Source organism: Antedon bifida, chromosome 7 (assembly GCF_963402885.1).
Source record: "Antedon bifida chromosome 7, ecAntBifi1.1, whole genome shotgun sequence".
NCBI classification, from domain to species: Eukaryota; Metazoa; Echinodermata; class Crinoidea; order Comatulida; family Antedonidae; genus Antedon; species Antedon bifida.
In genome coordinates, this window is record NC_136232.1 from 14,330,861 (window position 1) to 14,339,103 (window position 8,243).

Here is an 8,243-nt window from a genome sequence, read left to right on the forward strand (position 1 = left end):
GTAGGCCCTACAATACATCTCTAAGGTTATCCAAATGCATCCTCTTTTACTTGCTCTAAAGAGAACAGATGCCCTTTTTTGATACGGCAACCACCCAGATAGCGAGTTAATATAGGTTACACATTTGTGGGAAAGAAGTAAAAGAACATTTTTTTTATATTTTTTTTTTATATTATAGAATGGCAGAAAAAAATTCCCATCCCATGGTCTTGGGCAAAATGTTTTACGGCACTTAAATGTTGGCCTATATAACACACACAAATACCTGACGATGACATCATCATGCCAGAAGCCAAAATGGCGTTCAATTTGACGGAAAAAACAATTTTTTGAAAAATGCATTTTTTGTCCATACAATGTACATAAATCTTAAAACAAAACATGAATCCACACGAATGTACATCTACTTACAGTAATTTTTCCCCGTCCCCACTCTTCCAAACATTTTTTATTTAGGGGGTTGGGTTGGGGCGAGGAAGGATTTGCGAGGGCTTAACAATTGTAAAATAAAATGAAGTGCTGAATTTAACATAGGCCTTTGTCCTAATTTTTTAATCTCCTTGGATCAGCCTATAGATAATGCAAATTCTCCTACAGGTATATGCATTTCTCATACGGAACCGGAACATTTTCATGGGTGTTGTTTCTTGCTATCCACCTAAAAATAGACAGCAAATTACCGACAAGGGTGTTAAGCTTATGGAAAGGACCAGTACATTAAGAGACATCACTTTGATAATTATTCATTGCACAACACTTTCAGATCTCTTCATTTTTTGTATAGGCTACAATTACAATGTTAAGCTTCTTTAATTGAAGGGAGCAGCTAATGGTAAAGATAAGAGGCCGCAGTACAGTGGTCCTTAATATTGAAGGGATCTTTGATTATGATTCCTATTGCACTAATTGGTATTCAGGAAACCACCAAATAAAATCGCAATTTGTTGATTTCAACAGCTTTAATGAGGAACAGTTGATCAAAGAAATGTTACAGATATACTTGATAGTTTTAGTTTTGCAACTTGGTGTACGACAATGTAGAGTGAATTCTAAAGGATCAGGCCAACGATTGTAACACATTAACACTAATTTTATCATTCATTTTTATACATACAATGCATAATTCCAGACCTGCTTCTTGCAGATTTCTCTGGCTTTATGTCGTTGGTGATATGGCATACATGTTACATATCACTATAACTTGCGGGGTCACTGTAAATTCAAGGGACTTTAACTCCATAACCTACACCCTGTTTTCACCACATTTCCATTTGTTTTGTGCACACTGCAATTGCAAAATTGCTGTGAAGTGTGCTCAACTAAGTTTTTGCATTAAAGGCCAGGTGCGGGAAAAATTCTATTGATCATACATTCCAATAATTATCGATCTATAGTTTCCCCTATGTTTCATAATTTTTGGGATTTTATTTGTGTTACACGAGCTTGTTGAAAATAAGCACTTTCTTATCAGTGGGGGGATAGTTAAAATTACACAGTAATTTACAGTGATTTATGTACAATTAACCAAATATTATATTTAAAATTAATGCCTGTACCTGAGCTTTAACATAACATGCAATCATGTAATTTTGAACATGCATAAAAGTGTAGGCAAATTAAATGGCCTGTCCACTGAAACCGCATATTATGATCTTTAACATAGACTGTTAAAATTTCAATTCTTCTAAATTCCAGTCCAATTTATTTAGTTTACATTTTGGATTTTTTTTTTTTTTTTCATAAACCTTTCCTTAAGGGGACAATTTTTTTGGATTGTGAAGGTGCCCCCTAATAGAGTTTACTACATTTTAATGTGTAGGCATACAATAGGCCTAACTGTAGCTGTTTTTTTTGTGCATAAATCATGCATTGTTTTGGTTGAAAAATATAAGTATTCTGAACATTCAAGCATTTAAATAATCACTTAAAACGCTGCCAGACCCCAAATGAATGTAACAAAATGTAAAACTTTTTTTAGCTTATCCAACATATTCATAGAATGAAGCAAAAAAAATAACCAATCAACTGTCCTATTTCTCTTTATCGACCTCTGAACGAATGCGTATTATTATTAGTACGTTCGAGTTAGAATCTATGAAATGTGTAAATAAAAGTATCACCCCTTCAAGCAAAAAATTCAAAACCAAAGTTTAATTACAACAGTAACAAATCAACCACACAACAAATTTGCAAAATATAAGGGCCATTGAAATAAAAAAAATGTAAAGGAATAAAAATAAACACACAAACAAAAAGAATCCAAATGTATTGAACATGAAAATTACGTAAAAAAATTAACAATGTTTAGGTGGTGTTTCCGCAGCAATGTATTTTTCCTTCGATTTATGTCCACTCTTAACAACAAAATATCAAATAATATACACGAAGTAAAACAATTTCTTTGTGTCCGCGCGCATCATCTAATTTCGACTACCATCACCATGTGCACTTTTGTGTGTTGATGTCAAGTCTGTAAGCAGCTAGTTTTTACGGTTCTAGGACACCTACCCCCTAGTCAGTTACCCCCCGGATGTTTACCACCCGGACAACTACCCCCTTAGGACAACTACCCCCCGGACAACTACTCCCCGGACAACTACCCCCTTAGGACAACTACCCCCTTAGGATAAAAACCCCCCGGACAACTACCCCCCGGACAACTACCCCCTTAGGACAACTACCCCCTTAGGATAACTACCCCCCGGTCAACTACCTATTATACACTGTTGCAGAGTCAGGTTGTTCCTAGGGGGTAATTGTCCGGGGGGTAGTTGTCCAGGGGGTAGTTGTCCTAAGGGGGTTGTTGTCCTAAGGGGGTAGTTGTCCGGGGGGTATTTGTCCGGGGGGTAGTTGTCCTAAACGGGTAGTTGTCCTAAGGGGGTAGTTGTCCAGGTGGTGGTTGTCCGGGGGGTAGTTTTCCGGGGGGTAAATGTCCAGGGGGTGAATATCCGGATACGAGTTTTTACTATTCTATTAACAATTCATATTTTATCATTGAAATATTTAAACTTCCTACTGATTGACAGAGTTCAACGTGCTCTCATGCACGTTGTCACTTTCTGATGCGCATCCTATAACAATATTCACACAGCACAATTTGTTTAGCGTCTTTTATTTTTGTGAAGTCTGGCAGTCTGAAGTAAAGTCTAAAGTTCAACATCCAGGATAGTGTTTAACAAAATCAATGACTGTAAACAGTTCCGAATTTTTATTCTTGATACATTTTGTTTTTATTTTAATAATTTGTCAGAGTACTTTTATCAGAGTGCGCTTTTATTATACTTACTCCTCCCATGTGAAGTATATTTAACCACATATTAAGGCAGAAAAAGACCGTGTGGAGCACGGGTTACTGCTATAATAATAATAATAATATTTATTCGGTCATCAATGTAAAAATAACCAGGAATGAGAATAGGCTAAAGCCCAAACAGATTCTGCACTCACTCCATACAATACAATCAGTTAAAGATAAAACTAGTCTATATATTAATACTGTACAACATTTTTGGCGTAATTTTACGTATCTGATCCGAAACCGCTGAATGGTACGTGCTTACATTTCGCACACTAATGTTTATTGAGGGGCCGCACACACTAGGGAATCACTTTCCTGAATTTTAAGAATTAACACTAAAAAAGGCTAAAAATAATTTGTCATTTTGTACCAAAGGAAAAAATTTGCCAATATATAATTCATTTCATCCATCACTTGTATCCTTCAACACGTCTATGACTTTATGCCGTTTACATGTACAGAGATAAAACTGAACAAACGACATAGGCTCTCCTTACTAATCAACGTCAATATGGCCTAAGATAAATACAAATTTGAAAATAGTTAATAAGGGTAGCTGGTGTAATATTCTAAAATATTTGTTTCCAAACTGTTGACAATTTTATGGACCAACCTACAATTCAATTCAAATTTATTAACATTCACCTTAACATCAAGGTATGGTTAACAACAACATTTACAAAAATAAACAAAGATATAAAAGAAAAAGCAATAATAAAAGCATTCAATGAACATGTATGTTGCATAAAGGTCGCTCAGTATCAGGTGGAGGCCTGAATAGTCGAGCGCCTTTCAAACGCCGAACATTGTTATTCATAACTGGCTTGATGATATCGGGATCATTTGCACCCATAATAAATATAAACTTATCATTTTGTGACATATTTTTGAAGTTTAGATTAAAATCTAGATCCGAGAATAATGCCGTTCTGATGTCATCATAAATGGGGCAATATAGCATGAAATGGATCTCATCTTCAATATCGCCACCTTTGCAATGAGTACACAATATATGTGTAACTAAAAAGGAAATAATACTATCCTTATTTAATAAAAGGCCAGCTGGACTCGTAAGTCAACAGTAACTGTTGTCAACACAGGGAAAACGTTCAGGTTGGACTTTGACATGTAAACTGGAATATTCAGGGTGTGTTCTGTCGTTTAGTTGGTAAATAAACGCCGTCGATTCACTTGCTTGCGACAGCTTAAAGACAAGACTTCCTTCAAATCGTAAGTTTTTCTTTTATATCAATTTGATAATTCAATAATTACCTTAATACGTGCACTATATTTGATTCAAATATAATGCACATAAAAGATATTAGGTAGGCCCTACCTGGAATAAGAGCCGGGATAAAATGAGGACTAATTTGGATTTCTTATAACATGAAATTTTTAACAGGCCTTGTCTTTCCGTTTCAATGATCACGTTGGTACAATAAAGACCATGCTTGCGGATGATACCGGATGATAATAGACAGTTTTGAGAGAAAAGATGAGTGAAATGTTTTTTAATACACTATCGTCGTTTTTAATATTAATGCTTTATAGAACTAAAAAATGTTTATGACAATTTTTCTTTGATTTCATTACCTGAAAAATATTGAAAAATTGAAAATATCTATATCAGAATATCTTACATGACACAGAAAGCCAGTTTTTTAAAATGAATTACTTAATTAATTGTCACTTTCTGATGCGATCCCTATATTAATATTCACACAGCACAATTTTTCTTTAGCGTTTCTTATTTTCGTAAAGTCCCATATCAAGTATTGTTTCATTTTTTAGCTTACATAGGCATATAGGCCTATTTCAAAGTGAAGGAATACTTCGTATAACAAAATCAATAGCCGTAAATAGTTCAGAATTTCATTGTAATAATATTATAATTGTTACGATGTTGTGGAATATAAATGCCACGTAATTCTTACGTGACCAATGACAACCAGTCATATTTACTTGTTGTAAAAGGCGGGAACAAATTAATGATTTACTACCAGATAATAATATTCATTTAGATAAATTGGTTTCTAAGGGTATCATACTATATTCATGCATGTTTGCTTTTCGTATCTCTCAAATTTGTACACAAACAAACGCCCTGCTAAATCACACACGAAATCCCTCTAATCACCAGTGATGTCATGGTTGGTAGAGATACACATGTTGAGCAATAATAAAGGAAACAATTTGGTATTGACATAGGCCTACACTGTTTTCTTAGTTTGTAAGTGATAGTAACATCATACAAAACGTGTCTTTTAATACAATATTTAATTCACGTAGCAATATATACATAGTTTTGAGAATAATTCCATTGCGCCGTTCTGGTCTGATGTAGGCCTTATGTTATTTTTTTCTATTGTTGTGTTATCAGGACTGTTTTAGAATACGCCGTCCCCGTTTGGGGAATGTGCTTGACTAAATTGCAGTCTGACCCACTTGAAGGTATCCAACGTAGAGCGCTTAAAATCTAGATACAATTTGAGACAAGTTAAAGGGTTTTGTCTTCCAAAAGTAAAAACGGAACGATCAAAATATGTCATTTTAAACATTGGTCTTTTTCAAGTGGTATAGGCATAAGTCGTATTTTTCCCTGGCATATGTTTTGTCTGTTCTTCTTTAATTCGATATTTTTGATGAATTTTGATATTTTCATATAATTATATTTAATATCTATTGTATAATTCAACAAATTCAAAAGTTGAAATAAAAGTATTTTATCAGTTTTTATGATTTAATTGTTGTTGTTTGTTTGTCTGATAAGAAAAACAAACCCACAAATTCATATATTTATAACCGTCCATGTGGGACAACCACGGATGTGCGACAAATTAGCCAATCTTTCACGATTGTATTACCTGTAACATTAACAACTAACAACAATGAATGTAACATTAACCACTAACAAAAATGAATGTAACATTAACCACTAATGTAACAAAAATTAATGTAACATTAACCACTAACGTAACAACAATGAATGTAACATTAATCACTAACGTAACAACAATGAATGTAACATTAACCACTAACGTAACAACAATGAATGTAACATTAACCACTAACGTAACAAAAATGAATGTAACATTAACCACTAACGTAACAAAAATGAATGTAACATTAACCACTAACGTAACAACAATGAATGTAACATTAACCACTAACGTAACAAAAATGAATGTAACATTAACCACTAACGTAACAACAATGAATGTAACATTAACCACTAACGTAACAACAATGAATGTAACATTAACCACTAACGTAACAAAAACCAACTACTAATGTAACAATTTCATTAACCACAAACGTAACAACAGTTTAACCACAAACGTAACAACAGTTTAACCACTAACGTAAAACTTTAGAAAATGTTAAATCGTTTTAGGCTACTTACTAAATTAAACTTAAAACATATTAGCCTATTTTTCCTATTATAATCCTCTGTCTGTCTGTCTGTCTGTCTGTCTGTCTGTCTGAGTGCCCGCCAGGCCATCTATATTGTGTAACCGTAAGACATAACACATAATTTTCCGTATGAAAAGATGGAGATAAGCCTGCAACCTTGTTAAAAAATAAGAAAATTAAAAAAACAAAAGGATGGACGGACAGTGAAACAGATAATTATAAACTCGAAACTAGGTTCAATATCAATAAAGTTGCCATAATCCAATCTTCATGTGGAAAGACCCTAATGTCCTATAATTGGTAAAAAGGCATGAGACAATTTGTAAGAAAAACCAGGCAAAATTCAACTTTATGTCGTAATATAACAATAAAGAAATATTTTAAGGATGGAAAGACCGACAGGAAAAAAAATGTTCAAGAAAGTTGAACATTAAAGTTCAGCGTTCGTGTGAAAGATTTAGTAACATTTGTCCAGAAGAAGACAAAAAAGAGAATAGACAAACACACAAATGGTTAAAACTGTTCAAAAAAGTAAAAGATTTCCAACATACACACATTTAAAAAAAAACAGAAAAATATCTCAACATTTCTACTGTTGTTACGTTAGTGGTTAAATTTTGTTACGTTAATGAAGTTTGTTACAAAACTGTTAGTTAGTGGTTACTGTCATATTAGTGGTTGATTCTTACGTCAATGGGTGATCCAGCTCTCACGTCATGCTTCCTAATTTGACAATAAAACACCAAAACCAACGTTTAATAGGCCGTCTTATATTAAAAAATAGTCAACATTGTTTTTGGTTGAATGGGCTATTTGAATGTCATAAAATAGTCAATCAATTACACATAAAAACAAGGCCATATACATGGCTGTAGTCGCGTGCTCAAGTTAGTGTTTACCGACCGACCGACTAACCGAACGACATAGTGAGCTGTAGAGTCGCGTTACACGCACGCGACTAAAAATTGAATAAAAAAAACCCCTGATAATAAAGCCGTAATTTAAAGGAAAACATCAACCGAAAGCTTATTGCCGGGAACGTCAATGGGTTTTTGATTACATTCAACTATAGGCATATGTTTGGTCTTTTTTTAATAAGCGAAATCATCTAATGTTATTAAAACTACAAAATGACCTATTCAAAGTTGTATTCATTTTTCCTGGTGATATTTCTTTAAATTAGTTTACAATTTCTGCACATCATTCACGGATTTGACTACATACGAATGAACACGAATACAATTTTTCAACAAATTAATATGGTCTAGCACTCTACACAAGTGACTATTCATCGTGAAATAACTCTCCCCGTCGTATTTGTGTTAAGGTTGTCGCGACGGGTTCTTGTTTGTCGTCATATTCAACTTATTCGGTCGTGGTCTTTTACATATTTACTCCGTTGTAAACATTTCAAACTCTGTCGTAACGCTCATACCATTGCTGTTCATATTGACAAAGTAGTACTAATAAACACATTTTTTAATAATATTTGATTATATCGATTTTTGTTTATATTTAGATATCAAATCTA